Source organism: Colobus angolensis, unplaced genomic scaffold (assembly GCF_000951035.1).
Source record: "Colobus angolensis palliatus isolate OR3802 unplaced genomic scaffold, Cang.pa_1.0 Scaffold6, whole genome shotgun sequence".
Lineage (NCBI taxonomy): Eukaryota > Metazoa > Chordata > Mammalia > Primates > Cercopithecidae > Colobus > Colobus angolensis.
The window spans coordinates 26,381,561-26,399,291 of record NW_012119598.1 but is presented as its reverse complement, the minus strand read 5'-3'; the positions used below and the strand labels follow the sequence as shown (position 1 = coordinate 26,399,291).

The following is a 17,731-nucleotide window of genomic DNA, read 5'->3' as shown; positions in this document are numbered from 1 at the left end:
CATTTCCATAAAAGAAGAGTTTCTGGAGGAAGCTAGCAGCTCCATTAGTTCTGCTGGGAGACAGTGCACTTGAAAGGTGTTTTTTTGTTGTTTGTTTGAGACAGTTTTGCTCTTGTTGCCCAGGCTACAGTGCAGTGGCACAATCTTGGCTCACTGCAACCTCCACCTCCTTGGTTCAAGTGATTCTCCTGCCTCAGCCTCCTGAGTAGCTGGGATTATGTGCTCCATGCCTAGTGTGGCTGACGCTGAAGCTGAGCTCTGGCTTTGGTGCGGTTCAGTTCATACATCTCTGATGTTGACATCAGAAGTGGAAACCCCGGAGAATATTGTATAGTAGAAACACAAAAGATTTATAGTGATAACTAATACCAAGCCATTTAGAGCCTGATATATGAAGTTTCCTTCCATGTTCAGGCTTTAAGTTCTGCTCTCTGGTATTCTGGCCTCTATTTCTGTTAGCTGGGAAGGATTTTAATGTAACGGCAAGGAAACTCTTTTCTCAGGTGTGTGATACTGAGCCTATATAAACTCTTTGCTCAGCTTAGTAATAAAATCTTGTGAAAAAGGTGTCACGCTATCCAAACGGGTAAACTCTGTAATAGGAGAGTCTCTGACGCCTGAAATATTATAGTTTGCTTTGATTCCCTCAAACTGGTTTGGTTTGATGTTTTCTGCCACTGGCGTGTACCCGCCTGCACCTGGGGCTGCGGGGTTCCTGCGGGCTGCAGGCTCCGGGTTGCCGCGGAGACGCGTCTGCTTTCCCTCCGTCCTCGCGGGGGAGGCCAGGGCGCCTCGAGGCCTGATCACATCCAACAGCTCCAGCAGGCTGAGGGCGAGCCCAAACTGGGGCTGAGGACAGTATATCTGAACGAAGACGCACCTGAGACGGTCTATACCTGTGGTGTCGCTGCCCGAAAGTGAGAGAAGGCTGCTGGAATCCAGGCCTGGTGCTGCATGGTGGCGCCCCTCCCCGTGACCACCGCTGCGTTCTCTCGGGGTGAGAAAGATGCCCCCACCATGTCCCTGCCCCTGGGCTTCTGGCCTGAGAAGCTCCAGCGTCCGCTACCTCCCTGGGAAGGAGTGGGGTGGGGTTGGGGGTGGTGGGGAGCAGGACATGTTCTGGATTCTCAGGTGGCCCCCTGCACCTTCCATTAACTTTTAGTATGGGACATGGAGATACTAAACGGTGTCTCAGAGAATCTCCTGGGTTTAGACACAGACTTCCCTAGCCCTGTTGTTTAGTAGCAATCTAATTTCCCTTTTGTAATGAGTATCTATGGCTGCAGCAATTGAGAAATGCTCTTCTTTGTTTCAGTGGCAGGAGAAGCCCCAAAAGGCCAGGGGCTTGCTTCAGCTGCCATTTCAAGAGCCCCATTGTTGTTGGGCTCAGAGTTGTGGGGACAGAAAGCAAAAGTCCTGCAATTGAGTTGTTAGCTATGAAAGAATAAGGGGAATCCCCTCACGGCCATTCCTTGCTCCTGGGCTGGTAGAAGAAACAGTACCATGCATCAGTCCCTCTCTCCCTCTCTCCCTCTGGCATTCTGTAAGATAGAATCTATCCTTTTAGGATGTTGTCCCCTAATTGGTACCATCTGTAGTTGAGTTTTTGGTAAGCCTCTTATCAGCCTGTTACCATGACCTACGTTTCGTGGTCATGGGTTACCTGGTAAGGCCAGTGTCTTTCAAGGGCATCAGTCTATCACTGTGCTGTTTTGTGAGTGCAGATGGTGCTGGCTAGTACATATTTTGGCAGGGAGAGCTAATCCATATTCAGAATAGTGTCTATTCCAAGGAGGACAAATCAGTTCTCTTTCTGTGATGTAAGTGGCCTGATGTAATCAATCTGTCACCAGGTGGTTGGCTGATTTTCCCTGGGGAAGGGTGCTATATTGGAGACTCCACTTTGGTCTCTGCTGTTGGAAGATCCCACATCTGGTAATGTTGGTAGCAGGCCTCAGAGAGGGGAACTCACATTACTGATCCCTGCCAATATGGCCGCTTTGCATTTGGTAAAGAGGCTGACTGAAGGAATGTGATTTTTTTTTTCTTTGAGACAGAGTTTCACTCTTGCTGCCCAGGCTGGAGTGCAATGACACTATCAACCTCCGCCTACTGGGCTCAAGCAATTCTCCTGCCTCAGCCTTCTGAGTAGCTGGGATTACAGGAGCGTGCCACCAAACTCAACTAATTTTTGTATTTTGAGTAGGGACAGGGTTTCGCCATGTTGGCCAGGCTGGTCTTGAACTGACCTGAGGTGATCTGCCCGCCTCAGCCTCCCAAAGTGCTGGGATTACAGGCGTGAGCCAGTGCACCCGGCCAGGAATGTGATTTTGTCTACCTGTCGAGGTTGCCCTTTGGTGAGTATGCACAGAGGACGCAGATATCCACATCATCCATATACCTCTTTGACTGGAGACATTCCTTAAAGCCAAAAATAAGACAAGCACGCCTGCTATCCCCACGTCAGTCAACATTGTAAAGAGAATTTGGTTAATGTAGTGAGACCAGAAAAATAGGAAGTGTCTACTATAGACACTGGTTGCTTAAGCTCATAGAACTTGCTCAGAAGCCTTATGAAGTGCATCTCAGAACTGTCTGCATAGGGGAATAAAGGGGAAAGCACTTTTCCACTTGCCCCTATTCCCCATCTGTCAAGGATTTCCTCATCAAGCATTAACTCTTCCTGCCCTACCCCGCTTCTGGGTTCTCTGTGTGAGTGCTGCTGAGCAAATTTCCAGGGCAGGAAGAATTTCTAGGACATCAAAGGGTGCCATTGGGTTGCACCTGGGTGGCAAAGAGGTCAGAAGTGGTGAGCAAGACGTATCCAATATCAAGTGTATAATAATTAGGAAGAGAATAAACTAATTTACATAAACATGATTATTAGAAAATCCAAAGAATATTATAAACAGAATTAATAAGAGGCCTCAACAGCATTTCTAGATTGACCAATGTACAAAAATCCATAGTGGTTTTGTATATTGATTAGAAAAGGCAATCAAAGGCTAGGTGCAGTCACTCACGCCTGTAATCCCAGCACTTTGGGAGGCCGAGGTGGGCGATCACTTGAGGCCAGGAATTCAAGACCTTCCCAGTCAACATGATGAAACCCCATCTCTACTAAAAAGGCAAAAAGTTATCCGGGCAGGGTGCAGGCCTTGCAGGCCTGTAATCCCAGCTACTTGGGAATCTGAGGCACGAGAATGAGCCTGAGGGGAAGGTTGCAGTGACCTGTGATTGCACCACTACATTCCAGTCTGGGCAACAGAAGGAGACTCTGTCTCCAAAACAAAGCAAGAAAAACCAAACAAAACACAAAACCTTAAAACTCCCCAAACTCCTATTCCTGAGGCAAATAGGCAAAATACTAAAATATGATAAAACACAATGGAGGTTCAGGGATGTTCATTACATTATTTTCTACATTCATCTTTATGTACAAAAAAACTTAAGTCCAGTTAAGGCTGATTGGTTTAATCTGAATTCTGACTTTATTTCTCTGTGAGAATTTGAGCTTCTCCCTTGTGTGCCATCTTTATTCTCTAGTCCGCTTCTGTGGCCACAAGATGGCTGCCAGTAACATCTGGGGTTCATGCATCCTTGTTCACATACAGAGAAAGACCTCTCAGAGCTATTGTGAAAATGTTCTGAGCTTCTCAGAGTATCTTGGGTCAGGTGCACACTTCTACATCAATCCTGGTGGCTGGGGGAATTCCATGCCCTGACTAGCTTGGGCAGGACTGTGTAAATTAATCAATATGGCAAGGGGGATGGGACTACCCTCATTGGCTGAGGTTGTCAGTCCCATTAAAACCACATAGGTACTACACAGTGGTGACAAACGGAAAGAGTATTGGGAGGGTCAGGTGCGGTGGCTCACGCCTGAAATCCCAACTCTTTGGGAGGCCAAGAGGGTGGACAGTTTGAGCCCAGGAGTTCAAGACCAGCTTGGGCAACATGGTGAAACCCCACCTCTATTAAAAAATACAAAAGTTAGGCAGGTGTGGTGGCGCACAGCAGTAGTCCCAGCTACTCCGGAGGCTGAGGTGGGAGGATCACTTGAGCCTGGGAGGTGGAGGTTGCAGTGAGCTGAGATCGCACCAGTGTGCTCCAACCTGGGTGATAGAGTGAGACCCTGTCTCAAAAAAAAAGAGTATTAGGAGACAATGACTATGTATGTAGGTATAGTTTTGTTTTTTTTTTTAAACATGAATTTGAGACCATGCTATATGTATGGCTAAAATATATTTAGAATTTTTTTGTTTAGAGCAGGATTATTTGTATCAATAATAGTTTCTAAAAACCTGGATTCAACCAAAATACTTAACTAAAAGTGAACAAAAATATGGGCTATTATGCCGGTATTAATAATGACAAATCGTAGACTTAGCTTTTTCAAAGCTTGGTGATGACTTGGCAGTGAAGTGAATAATAATAAGTCGATGTGATTTTCTGTCCAGTAACCTCAGATAATAATTTAAAGCCATCTTTAATATGTCTTCCTGATGAAAAAGTGAATGCTTTGGGCAAGAAAAACAGTATTCAGTGGTTCAGTGGGTGCTTTATTAGATGTAGTCACAACTCCATTACTCCCTTTCATGGTTTACATGTTTTCAACATCATGAATGTTTAGGAACTCTTTTTGTATTCCGATTATGTCATTTTTAAATTTGTCCTCTTGGTCCTATAATTCCCCCCTGCATCAGAACATTAGAATCTACCTACTTTACTAGAAAGTAGTCTCAACAAGTTGAAAACATGAGTGGAAAAAAGTTATGTGCCAATGGAAGTGGGGAAGGAGTTAGTTTGTTAATTTCCAAGGTACTATTTTTTTAAAAAGTTGTAAAATACTTACAAATGTTATCATTTTAACCCTTTTGAGTGTGAAATTTGGTATAATTAATTATATTTACATTGTTGTGCAACCATCACTACATGGCATATCCAAAACATTTTTATTATCCCAAACTGAAACTCCCTGTTCTCCCATCCCGGTAATCACTATTGTATTTTCTTTCTCTCCCAATTTGATTCTTATAGATACTTCATTTGAGTGGGGCCATATAATATTTACTCTTTTGTCTAACTTATTTCATTTAGTATGAAGTTTTCAAGATTTAACCATGTAAATTATTGTAATTATTGATAAGTAAGAACTTATTTTTACCATTTTTAAATTTTCTGTACATCATAACTTTATTTCCTATTCCTTCTGTTACTGCCTTTCTTTGTCTTTATTTTTTCTGAGCTGACTCATTTTGATTACCTTTTCATTTCATTTGTGTGCTTTCTGTAGATATTTTCTTTGTGATCACTATGGGGATTATGTGTAATATCCTAAAGTTATAATGATCTACTTTGAATTGATAATTTAACTTCAGTCATATACAAAAACTATATTCCTATGCAATTTCATCCCGCCTTTGTTATTGATATCACAAATTATATCTTTATACATTGTATAGCTATTAATATAGATTTATAATTAATTTTTATGCATTTGTCTTTTAAATCCTGTAGAGAATAAAAAGTGGTGTTACAAACCAAAATTACAGTAAGACTGATTTTTTTCAAACCCTTAGTCAATTTGAAAAAAATTTTAATTTTCTTTTTTATTTTACTTTACGTTCTGGGATACATGTGCAGAATGTGCAGGTGGGCTAATAGGTATGCATGTGCCATGGTGGTTTGCTGCACCTATCAACCCATTATCTAGGTTTTAAGCCCCACATGCATTAGGTATTTGTCCTAATGCTCTCACTTCCCTTGCACCCCACCCCCCTACAGGCCTTGGTGTGTGATGTTCCCCTCCCTTCGTCCATGTGTTCTCACTGTTCAGCTCCCACTTATGAGTGGGAAAATGCCATGTTTAGTTTTCTGTTCCTGTGTTACTTTGCTGAGAATGATGGTTTCCAGCTTCATCCATGTCCCTGCAAAGGACATGAATTCATTCTTTTTTATGGCCACATAGTATTCCATGGTGTATATGTGCCACATTTTCTTTATCCAGTCTATCACTGGATATCACTGGATAGACTGGATAAAGAAATCCATCTGGGTTGGTTCTAAGACTTTGCTATTGTAAATAGTGCTGCAATAAACATACACGTGCATATGTCTTTATAGCAGAATGATTTATAATTCTTTGGGTATATACCCAGGAATGGGATTGCTGGGTCAAATGGTATTTCTGATTCTAGATCCTTGAGGAATCACCACACTGTCTTCCACAATGGTTGAACTAATTTATATTCCCACCAACAGTGTAAAAGTGTTCCTATTTCTCCACAGCCTTGCCAGCATCTGTTGTTTCCTGAATTTTAAATGATCGTCATTCTAACTGGCATGAGGTGGTATCTCATTGTGGTTTTGATTTGCATTTCTCTAATGACCAGTGATGATGAGCTTTTTTGCATATGTTTGTTGGCTGCATAAATGTCTTCTTTTGAGAAGTGTCTATTCATATCCTCCACCCACTTTTTGATGGGGTTGTTTATTTTTTTCTTGTTAATTTAAGTTCCTTAACATTTGTCAAATGGGTAGATTGCAAATTTTTCTCCCATTCCATAGGTTGTCTGTTCACTCGGATGATAGTTGCTTTTGCTGAGAAGAAGCTCCTTAGTTTAATTAGATCCCATTTGTCAATTTTGGCTTTTGTCACAATTGTTTTGGTGTTTGAGTTAGGAAGTCTTTGCCCACACCTATGTCCTGAAGGGTATTGCCCAGGTTTTCTTCTAGGATTTTTATGGTTTTGGGTTTTACACATAAATCTTTAATCCATCTTGAGTTAGTTTTTGTATAAGGTGTAAGGAAGGGGTCCAGTTTGTGTTTTCTGCATATGGCTAGCCAGTTTTCCCAGCACTATTTATTAAATAGGAACTCCTTTCCCCACTGCTTGTTTTTGTCAGGTTTGTCAAAGATCAGATGGTTGTAGATGTGAGGTGTTATTTCTGAGGTCTCTGTTCTGTTCCATTGGTCTATATATATGTTTTGATACCAGTACCATGCTGTTTTGGCTGCTGTAGCCTTTCAATATAGTTTGAAGTCAGGTAGCATCATGCCTCCAGCTTTGTTCTTTTTGCTTAGGATTGTCTTGGCTATACGGGCTCTTTTTTGGTTCCATATGAAATTTAATGTAGTTTTTTCTAATTCTGCAACGGAAGTCAATGGTAGCTTGATGCAGATAGCATTAAATCTATAAAGTACTTTGGGTTGTATGGCCATTGTCACAATATTGATTCTTCTTATCCATGAACATGGAATGTTGTGTCCTCTTTTATTTCCTTGAGCAGTGGTTTGTAGTTCTCCTTGAAGAGGCCCTTCATGTCCCTTGTAAGTTATATTCTTAGGTACTTTATTCTCTTTGTAACAATTGTGAATGGGAGTTCACTCATGATTTGGCTCTCTGCTTGTCTGTTATTGGTGCATGCTTGTGATTTCTGCACATTAACTTTGTATCCTGAGACTTTGCTGAAGTTGCTTATCAGCTTAAGGATATTTGGGGCTGAGACAATGTGATTTTCTAAATATACAATCATGTCATCTGCAAACAGAGACAATTTGACTTCCTCTCTTCCTGTTTGAATACATTTATTTCTCTCTCTTGCTGATTGCCCTGGTTAGAACTTCCAATACTATGTTGAATAGGAGTGGTAACAGAGGGCATCCTTGTCTTGTGCTGGTTTTCAAAGGGAATGCTTCAGCTTTTGCCCATTCAGTATGATATTGGCTACAGATTTATCATAAATAGCTCTTATTATTTTGAGATATGTTCCATCAATACCCAGTTTATTGAGAGTTGTTAGCATGAAGGGATGTTGAATGTTATCAAAGCCATTTGCTGCATCTATTGAGATAAACGTGGTTTTTTGTCATTGGTTGTGTTTATGTGATGGGTTATGTTTATTGATTTGTGCATGTTGAACCAGCCTTGTATCCCAGGGATGAAGCTGACTTGATCATGTTGGATAAACTTTTTGATATGCTGCTGGATTTGGTTTGCCAGTATTTTACTGAGGATTTTCACATCAATGTTCATCCAGGATATTGGCCTGTAATTTTCTTTTTTTGTTGTATTGGTATCAGGTATTGGTATCAGGATGATGCTGGCCTCATAAAATGAGTATGGGAGGAGTCCTTCTTTTTCTATTCTTTGAAATAGTTTCAGAAGGAATGGTACTACCTCCTCTTTGTACATCTAGTAGAATTCGGCTGTGAATCCATCTGGTCCTGGGCTTTGTTTGGGAGGGTATTCATTACTGCCTCAATTTCAGAACTTGTTATTGGTCTATTCAGGGATTCAAATTTCTTCCTTGTTGAGTCTTGGGAGGGTGTATGTGTCTAGGAATTTATCTATTTCTTCCAGATTTTCTGGTTTATTTGTGTAAAGGCATTTATAGTTAATAGTGTTCTCTGATGGTAGTTTGTATTTCTGTGGGATCAGTGGTTATACCCCCTTTATCATTTTTTATTGTCTATTTGATTCTTTCTTTTCTCCTTTATTAGTCTATCTAACAGTCCATCTATTTTATTAATCTTTTCAAAAAAAAAAAAAACAGCTCCTGGATTCACTGATTTTTTTTTACAGGTTTTTTGTGTCTTTATCTCTCTCAGTTCTGATCTTAGTTATTTCTAGTCTTCTGCTAGCTTTTGAATTTGTTTGCTCTTGCTTCTCTGGTTCTTTTAATTGTGATGTTAAGGTGTCAATTTTAGATCTTTCCTGCTTTCTCTTGTGGGCATTTAGTGCTATGAATTTCCCTCTTAACACGGCTTTAGTTGTGTCCCAGTGATTCTGGCATGTTGTCTGTTTGTTCTTATTGGTATTAGAGAACTTTGTTATTTCTGCCTTCATTTCGTTATTTACCCAGTAGTCATTCAACAGCAGGTTGTTCAGTTTCCATGTGGTTGTGTGGTTTTGAGTGAGTTTCTTAATCCTGAGTTCTAATTTGACTGCACTGTGGTCTGAGAGGCTGTTAGGATTTCCATTCTTTTGCATTTGCTGAGGCGTGTTTTACTTACAATTATGTCATCAATTTTAGAATGAGTGCCATGTGGTACTGAGAAGAATGTATACTTTGTTGATTTGGGGTGGAGAGTTCTGTAGATGTCTATTAGGTCCACTTGGTCCAGAGCTGAATTCAAGTCTGGAATATCCTTGTTAATTTTCTGTCTCGTCGAGCTTTCTAATATTGACAGTGGAGTGTTAAAGTTTCCCACCATTATTGTGTGGGAGTCTAAGTCTCTTTATAGGTCTCTAAGAACTTGGTTTATGAATCTGGGTGCTCCTATAGCGGGTGCATATATATTTAGGATAGTTAGCCCTTCTTGTTGCATTGATCCCTTTACCATTGTGTAATGCCCTTCACTGTCTTTTTTCATCTTTGTTGGTTGAAAGTCTGTTTTATCAGAGACTAGGATTGCAAACCCTGTGGGTTTTTTGCTTTCCATTTGCTTGGTAAATATTCCTCCATCCCTTGATTTTGAGCCTATGTGTGTCTTTGCATGTGAGATTGGTCTCCCTGAATACAGCACACCAACAGGTCTTGACTCCTTATCCAATTGCCAGTCTGTGTCTTTTAATTGGGGCATTTAGCCCATTTACATTTAAGGTTAATATTGTTATGTGTAAATTTGATCCTGTCATCATGATGCTAGCTGGTTATTTCGCACATTAGTTGATGCAGTTTCTTTATAGTGTCGTTGGTCTTTCTATTTTGATGTGTTTTTGCAGTGGCTAGTACCGGTTTTTCCTTTCCATATTTAGTGCTTCCTTCAGGAGCTCTTGTAAGGCAGGCCTGGTGGTGACAAAATCCCTCAGCATTTGCTTGTCTGGAAAGGATTTTATTTCTCATTCACTTATGAAGCTTAGTTTGACTGGATATGAAATTCTGGGCTGAAAATTCTTTCAGAATATTGAATATTGGCCCCTACCCTCTTCTGGTTTGTAGGGTTTCTACAGAGAGATCAGCTGTTAGTCTGATGGGCTTCCTTTGTAGGTTACTTGACCTTTCTCTCTGGCTGCCCTTACAATTTTTTCTTTTGTTTCAACCTTGGAGAATCTGCAAATATGTGTCTTGGGGTTGCTCTTCTTGAGGAGTATCTTAGTGGTGTTCTCTGTATTTCCTGAATTTGATTGTTGACCTTTCTTGCTAGGTTCGGGAAGTTCTTCTGGATAATATCCTGAAATGTGTTTTCCAACTTGGTTCCATTCTCCCCGTCACTTTCAGGTACACCAGTCAATCATAGATTTGGTCCTTTCCACATAGTCCCATATTTCTTGGAGGGTTTGTTTGTTCCTTTTCATTCCTTTTTTTTTTTTTTCTAATCTTGTCTTTATGCCTTATTTTAGTAAGGTGATCTTCAATCTCTGATATCCTTTCTTCTACTTGATGGATTTGGCTACTGATACTTCTGAATGCTTCACAAAGTTCTCATGCTGTGTTTTTCACCTCCATCAGGTCATTTATGTTCTTCTCTAAACTGGTTATTGTAACTAGCAGTTTCTGTAAGCTTTTGTCAAGGTTCTTAGCTGCCTTTCATTGGGTTAGCTCAGAGGAGTTTATTACTCACCTTCTGAAGCCTACTTCTGTCAATTCATCAATCTCATTCTCTTTCCAGTTTTGTGTCCTTGCTGGAGAGGAGTTGTAATCATCTGAAGAAGAGGCATTCTGGTTTTTAGAATTTTCAGCATTTTTGTGCTGGTTTTTCCTCATCTTTGTGGATGTATCTGCCTTTGATCTTTGGGGATGATGACCTTTGGATTGGGTTTCTGTGTGGGGGTCTTTTTTGTTGATGTTGATGTTGTTGCTTTCTGTGTGTTAGTTTTTCTTCTAATGGGGCCCTCTTCTGCAGGTCTGCTGCAGTTTGCTGGAGTTCCACTCCAGACCCTGTTTGCCTGGGTATCACCAGTGAAGGCTGCAGAACAGCGAAGATTGCTGTCTGCTCCTTCCTCTGGAAACTTTGTCCCAGAGGGGCACTGGGCTGATGCCAGCCAGAGCTCTCCTGCATGAGGTGTCTGTTGACCCCTGTTGGGATGTCTCTCTCAGTCAGAAGGCACAGGGGTCAGGGACCCACCTGAGGAGGCAGGCTGTCCCTTTGCAGAGCTGGTGCACTGTGCTGGGAGAATCCCCCTTGTCAGGATCAGCTGCTCTCTTCAGAGCCAGCAGGCAGGAAAAACTAAATTTGTTGAAGTTGTCCCACAGCTGTCCCTCTCCCAGGTGCTCTGTCCTATGGAGATGAGAGTTTTATCTATAATCCCCTGACTGGGGCTGCTGCTTTTCCTTCAGAGATGCCCTGCCCAGTGGGGAGGAATCTAGGGGAACAGTCTGGCCACATCCACTTTGCTGCACTGTGGTGAATTCCGCCCAGTTCATACCTCCCAGCCTCCTTAGCACTGTCAGGGGAAAATGGCCTACTAAAGCCTCATAATGGCAGATACCCCTGCCCCCACCAATCTTGATTGTCCCAGGTCAACTTCAGACTGCTGTGCTGGCAGTGGGAATTTCAAATCAGTGGTTCTTAGCTTTCTGGGCTCCTTTGGAGTGGGACCTGCTGAGCCAGACCACTTGGCTCCCTGCCTTCAGCCCCCTTTCCAGGGGAGTGAATGGTTCTGTCTTGCTGGGGTTCCTGGCACCACTGGGGTATGAGAAAAACTCCTGCAGCTAGCATGGTGTCTGTCCAAACAGTCACCCAATTTTGGGCGTGAAACCCAGTGCCCTGGTGGTGTAGGCTCATGAGGGAACCTCCTGATCTGTGAACTGCAAAAACCATGGGAAAAGTGCAGTACCCAGTCTTGGTAGCACAGTCCTTCACAGCTTCCCTTGGCTGAGGGAGGGCGGTTCCCTGGCTTCTTGCACTTTTAGGGTGAAGTGACACTTCACCTTGCTTCTGCTTGCTCTCCATGGGTTGCGCTCACTACCTAACCAGTCCCAGTGAGATGAACTGGGTACCTCAGTTGGAAATGCACCCACCTTCTACATTGGTCTCACTGGGAGCTGCAGACTGGAGTTGTTTCTATTTGGCTATCTTGGCCCTTCCCTAAACATATCTTTTTAAATATGCCATCCAATGTGTTGTCAAAAAATGATTAATTAAAACATGGAATCAAAAATGTACACATTTCTAGGCTTCCAGGGGGTCCTGACATCTTAGCTATGAATCTCCCAGTACCTGCAGGTCACAAGGCCATAGAAGCTGCATCTCTAGGAGCAGAGGACACAGAGCAGTGAAGAAGAGACCTGGAGCTCTGGCTGCAGTGAGAGACCCAGTTTGCAAAATTTTTATTGCTGCTTTTATAATTTTGTTGCTTTTCTCTTATTACCTTTCATATATCATATTATACATACACACACACACACATACACACACACATATATATATACACCTCTCTCGTGTGTGTATATTTATATATATATGTGTATATATATGTATGTCTTTTTTATGCTAGTACCACACTATCTTGCTATGTTGCCCAACTGATCTCAAGCAATCTTCTTGTCTCAGCGTCCTGAGTAGCTGGGATTACAAGTGCCTCCTATCACCGGCTGATTTTTTTTTTTTATATTAGTCCACATATTTATTTTTGCTGAAGATCTTCATACCTTCCATGGGTATGAGTTAATGTAAGTGTCCTTGCATTTCTACCTGAAGGACTCCCACTAAAATTTTTTATAAGGCAGGTCTAGTGGTAATGAACTTCCTGGGTTTCTGTTTATCTGTGAATGTCTTAACTTTTCCCTCATTTTGAAGGACTGTTTTGCCAAATGCAGAATTCTCAGCTGACAGTTTTTTCTTTGAGCACTTTATCCCACTGCATTTTGTCCTCCAAAGTATCTGCTGAAATATTGGTTGATAGTATTTTTGAAGATTGCTTGTATGTGATGAGTTGCTTCTCTCTTCTCCCAATTCTGTCTTTGGCTTTCAGCAATTTGATTATAATGTGTTTTGGAGTGAACCACTTTGGAAGTTGAGTTTCTTGGATTTGTACATTCATGTATTTCATTGTATTTGGGATTTTTTAGTCATTATTTCTGCATATAATCTCGCTATCTCTTTCTCTCTTCTTGGATTCTCATAATGCAAATATTAATCTGCTTCATATGTTCCTTCATCTCTGTTCACTTTTCTTTATTTTAGATTTAAAAATTTTGAATGTACTATCTTCAAGTTCACTGATTTTTTTTCTTCTGCCTATTAACATCTGCTTTCATTTCTCTTGAATAAATACCTAGGAGTGAAATTTCTGGGTTATGGTTTCAGTATATGTTTAATTTTATAAGACACTGCCAGACCTTTTTAGAAAGTGGCTATATATTTTACACTTCTATCCATAATGCATCAGAGTTGCTGTTGATCTATATTTTTGCTAGCATTTGGTGTTAAAGTCTTCAATTTTAACCATTCTGATGGGTGTGTAATAGTACCTTATTGTAGTTTAAGTTTGTGGTTTTGGGGGCTCTGATCATTAATATCTGATGGCTAATGATATTGAATACTTTTTGATGTGTTTATTTGCCATTAGTAGATCTTCATTTGTAAAATAACTGTTCAAATATATTTCCCCTTATTTAACTGAGTAGTTTGAACCTTTTAAAGAAGTTGAGTTGTAGGAGTTCCTTATATATTCCAAGTATTAGTCCTCTGTCACACTTTAGTTTTGAGAATATTTTCTCCTGGTCTGGAGTTTGTCTATTATTTTTTTGATGGTGTATTTTGATTAGGAGCAACTTTTAATTTGGATAAAGTCTAATTTATCAATGTTTTATGGTTATGGCCTTCTTTGTCCTTTCCAAGAAACTTTGGCCTACTCCCAAGCCACAAATACATTCTTCCAGAAGTTTCATAGTTTTATTCTTTGTTTAGACCTGTGATCCATTTAGAGTTAACTTTTGTGCAGGTATAAGTCAAGGTTCATTTTTTTTCCAATTTGGATTTTCAATTGTTTCGGTGCCATTTGATGAAAAGACTTCTTTTTGCGTAAGATTGCTCTGATACTTTTTGTTGAAAATTAGTTGACCATATAAATATGGATCTACTTCTAAGCTCTATTCTATTTATCTACTTGTCTGTTTTTTATGCTGGTACCACACTGTCTTGATCTTAGAGATAGATAGTACCAGCCCTTCAAGTTTGTTCTTCTTTTACAAGATGTATTTGGCTATTTTGGGTCCTTTTCATTTATGTGTAAATTTTAGAATCAGCTTGTCAATTTCTTCGATTGGGCCTTTCAGGATTATGATTTGAGTTGCCATTGAATCTACACATACATTTGAGGAGAGCTGACATCTTAACAACATTGAGTCTTCCATCTATGAACAGATATATTTCTCCATTTATTTCAGTTTTCTTCATTGTCCTTCAGCAATGTTTTACAGTTTTAATGTGGTCTTGCACATCCTTTGTTAAATTTATTTTTAAACATCTATTTTTTTATATTGAAAACAAAATTTATTTCAAATCATTTGCTGCTAGTATATAAAAACATAATTGCTTTTTATACTGACCTTGCATCTTGCAGCTTTGCTAAACTCATTTATTCTAATAGTTGTTTTGCTGATTACTTGGAATTTTCTACAATGTTGATTAGAAGTATTGAGAATAGACATCTTTGCTTTTTCTTTTTATCTTAGGGGAAAACATTTACTATTCCACCATTTCATATGATGTTAAATATAAGTATTTTGTATTATATGATATATATAAATATATTTTGTATTATATTTTGTATGTATGAAAGGAACTTGAGAAAGTTTCTTTCAATTTTAAACTTGCTGAGATTTTTATAAGAATTCACGATAAAATAATATTGAGTTTTGCCAAATGGCCTTTTCTGTACCTACTAAAATGATTTTTATTATCTCCTTTATTCTGGTAATATAGTCAATTTCATTTTTTTTTTCAAAGAATAAACTAAACTTCTCTAGGAAAATCTGCAACTGCTCTCAATGTATTCTTTTTAACATATTGCTAGATTTGATTTGTTAATATATTAAGACTTTTTTTCACCTATTTTTCTAGCAGTTTTGTTTTAAAATCCAAAAGCAATATATACTTATGAGAGGGAGAACCTTCAACCAATTTAAAAGTGAATGAATTAAATACAAAAGTTACTTCTTCCTATCCCATCCAGCCTCTTCAAGAAATAATCACAATGAACAATATGATGTGTATTCCTTTCACTTTTTAAATGCATGCACAAATATATGCAGTTTAAATTCTGCTTTTTCGCTTAACACGTCCTCATAACATTAAATATTCTCCAAAATATGTATTTTTAATATATTTAACTATTTTCCTATTGTTGGACATATAGGTTGCATATATTTATTCATTGAGACAGGGTCTCACTGTGTCACAGGCTGGAGTGCAATGGTGCGATCATGGTTCACTGCAGCCTTGACCTCCTGGGCTCAAGTAATCCTCCCACCTTAGGCTCCCCAGCAGCTGGGACCACAGGCACATGCCACCACATCTAGCTAATTTTTTGACTTTTTTGGTAGAGATGGGGGTGTCACTTTGTTGCCCAGATTGGTTTCAAACTCCTGGGCTCAAGAGATCCTCCCACCTTGGCCTCCCAAAGTGTTGGGATTACAGGTGTGAGTCACAGTGCCTGGCCATATTACTTTATTATGGAATGAAACAAAATGTTAAAGATGACGTATGCTAAGAGTACAATAGAGTTACATACCAGGTGCTGAAAAGACTTCTCAAAGTAGATGGCTGTGCTTGAGCTGATTTCTGATTGTTGATAGAGTGCTGAGTCGTTTTGTTAAAAATGGAAGAGAGAGAGGGAGGGAAGAAGACAAAGTAGGAAAAACAGAGGGAAGACAGAAATAAAGAAGTGGGGGAAGGAGAAGAGAAAAGATGAAGAAAATAATCATTAGAATCATGCTTAGCAGCTGCTCAACATATACAGTGTTCTGAACCACCAGCCCATTTCTCCATCCCATCTTTAAAAGAAAGATCTTTCCAATGTAGTTCACTCTTTCCTTCAAAATGTTTTTTGTTATTTGAATTTTACTATTTTTAGCTGATGAAAAGTCAAACAACTCATGGAAAACTTTCCTATGAGGTAGTAGAAGGAACCACTGAACAACATTCCAAATGTCTTATTTCAAGTGATTACATGTAAGATTTGTTTTTCTCCTATGCTTTTCCATTGGATAATGAGGAATATATACAGGTGTTTATTTTGTAATGGCTCCAACTCCTCTTGTAGATCCTATCGTGGTGTATCCTCTAAAATCTAAACATACTTGGCAGGTGATTTTTCCTCTTTTGACCTCCCTCCTTTGAATGGCCAACGACAGAATATTTCCACTTCCTAAGTTTAGCTCTTTTACTTCTTTTTTCTCTCTTCTCTTCTCTTTTCTTTCTTTTCTTTCAACAGGGTGTTGCTGTGTTGCCCAGACTACAGTGCAGTGGTGCAATCTCGGCTCACTGCAACCTCTGCTTCCTGGGTTCAAATGATTCTCCTGCCTTAGCCTCCTGAATAACTGGGATTACAGGTGCGTGCCACCATGCCTGGCTAAATTTTTTTTTTTTTTGGTAGTAGAGACGGGGTTTCACCACGTTGGCCAGGCTGGTCTCCTGACCTCAAGTGATCCACCTGCCTCAGCCTCCCAAAGTGCCGGGATTACAGGTATGAACCGCCATGCCTGGCCCTTTTTTTTATTATTTTTTTTTTAATGAGACAGGGTCACACTCCATCACCCAGGCTGGAGTGCTGTGGTGTACTCATGACTCATGTCAGCCTTGACCTCCTGGACTCAAGTGATCCTCCCACCTCAGCCTCCTGAGTAGCTGGGAATGCAGGAGCACACCACCATGCCCGGCTAATTTTTGTATTTTTTGTTTTATTTATTTTTTTTCTGAGACGGAGTCTCACTCTGTCGCCCAGGCTGAAGTGCAGTAGCACTATCTCAGCTCACTGCAACCTCTGCCTCCCTGGTTCAAGTGATTCTCCTGCCTCAGCCTCCTAAGTAGCTGGGATTACAGGCACGTGTCACCACGCCCAGCTAATTTTTGTATTTTTAGTAGACACGGGATTTCATCATGTTGGTCAGGCTGGTCTCAAACTCCTGACCTCGTGATCCACCAGCCTCGGCCTCCCAAAGTGCTGGGATTACAGGCATGAGCCACCACATCTGGCAAATTTTTGTATTTTTTGTAGAGACAGCCATTTGCCATGTTGCCCAGGCTAGTCTCAAACTCCTGGATTCAAGGGATTCATCCACCTTAGCCTCTCAAAGTGCTGGGGTAACAGGCACGAAGTTTGGCTCTTTAAAATATACCTGAATTCTCCTTCTCTAGTATCCCACTGTCTTCCTACCGAATACCATTTAAGAGTAAAATATATTGGAGATCCTCATTATTTCCTGCTAGTCTTCTAGCATCATTGATTTGCACAAAAGGAAATTACTTCCTAGACTGTTCTAGCTATTGTAGTTCCCCATAGTCATTTCAGGTGGAACTAGTTCTTGCTCTAGTTTACTACAACAAGGTATATATTCTTTCTGTGCACCATTTTTCTTTTCTTTTTGAGACAGAGTCTTGCCATCTCAAAAGTGAAATGGAGTGCAGTGGTGCCATCTCGGCCCATGGCAGCCTCTGCCTCCCAGGCTCAAGCTATCCTCCCACCTCAGCCTCCCAAGTAGCTGGGATTACTGGTAGCACAGGCCACCGTGCCTGGCTTCTTTTCTTTTTTTTTTTTGAGGCGGAGTCTCGCTCTGTC

General features: G+C 40.3%; 1 pseudogene; it reads right to left on the bottom strand.

Moving 5' to 3' along the window:
* Nucleotides 1-519: 519 nt before the first annotated feature.
* The window catches only part of LOC105526829, a 39,844-nt pseudogene continuing 22,632 nt past the window's right edge, over nucleotides 520-17,731 (bottom strand).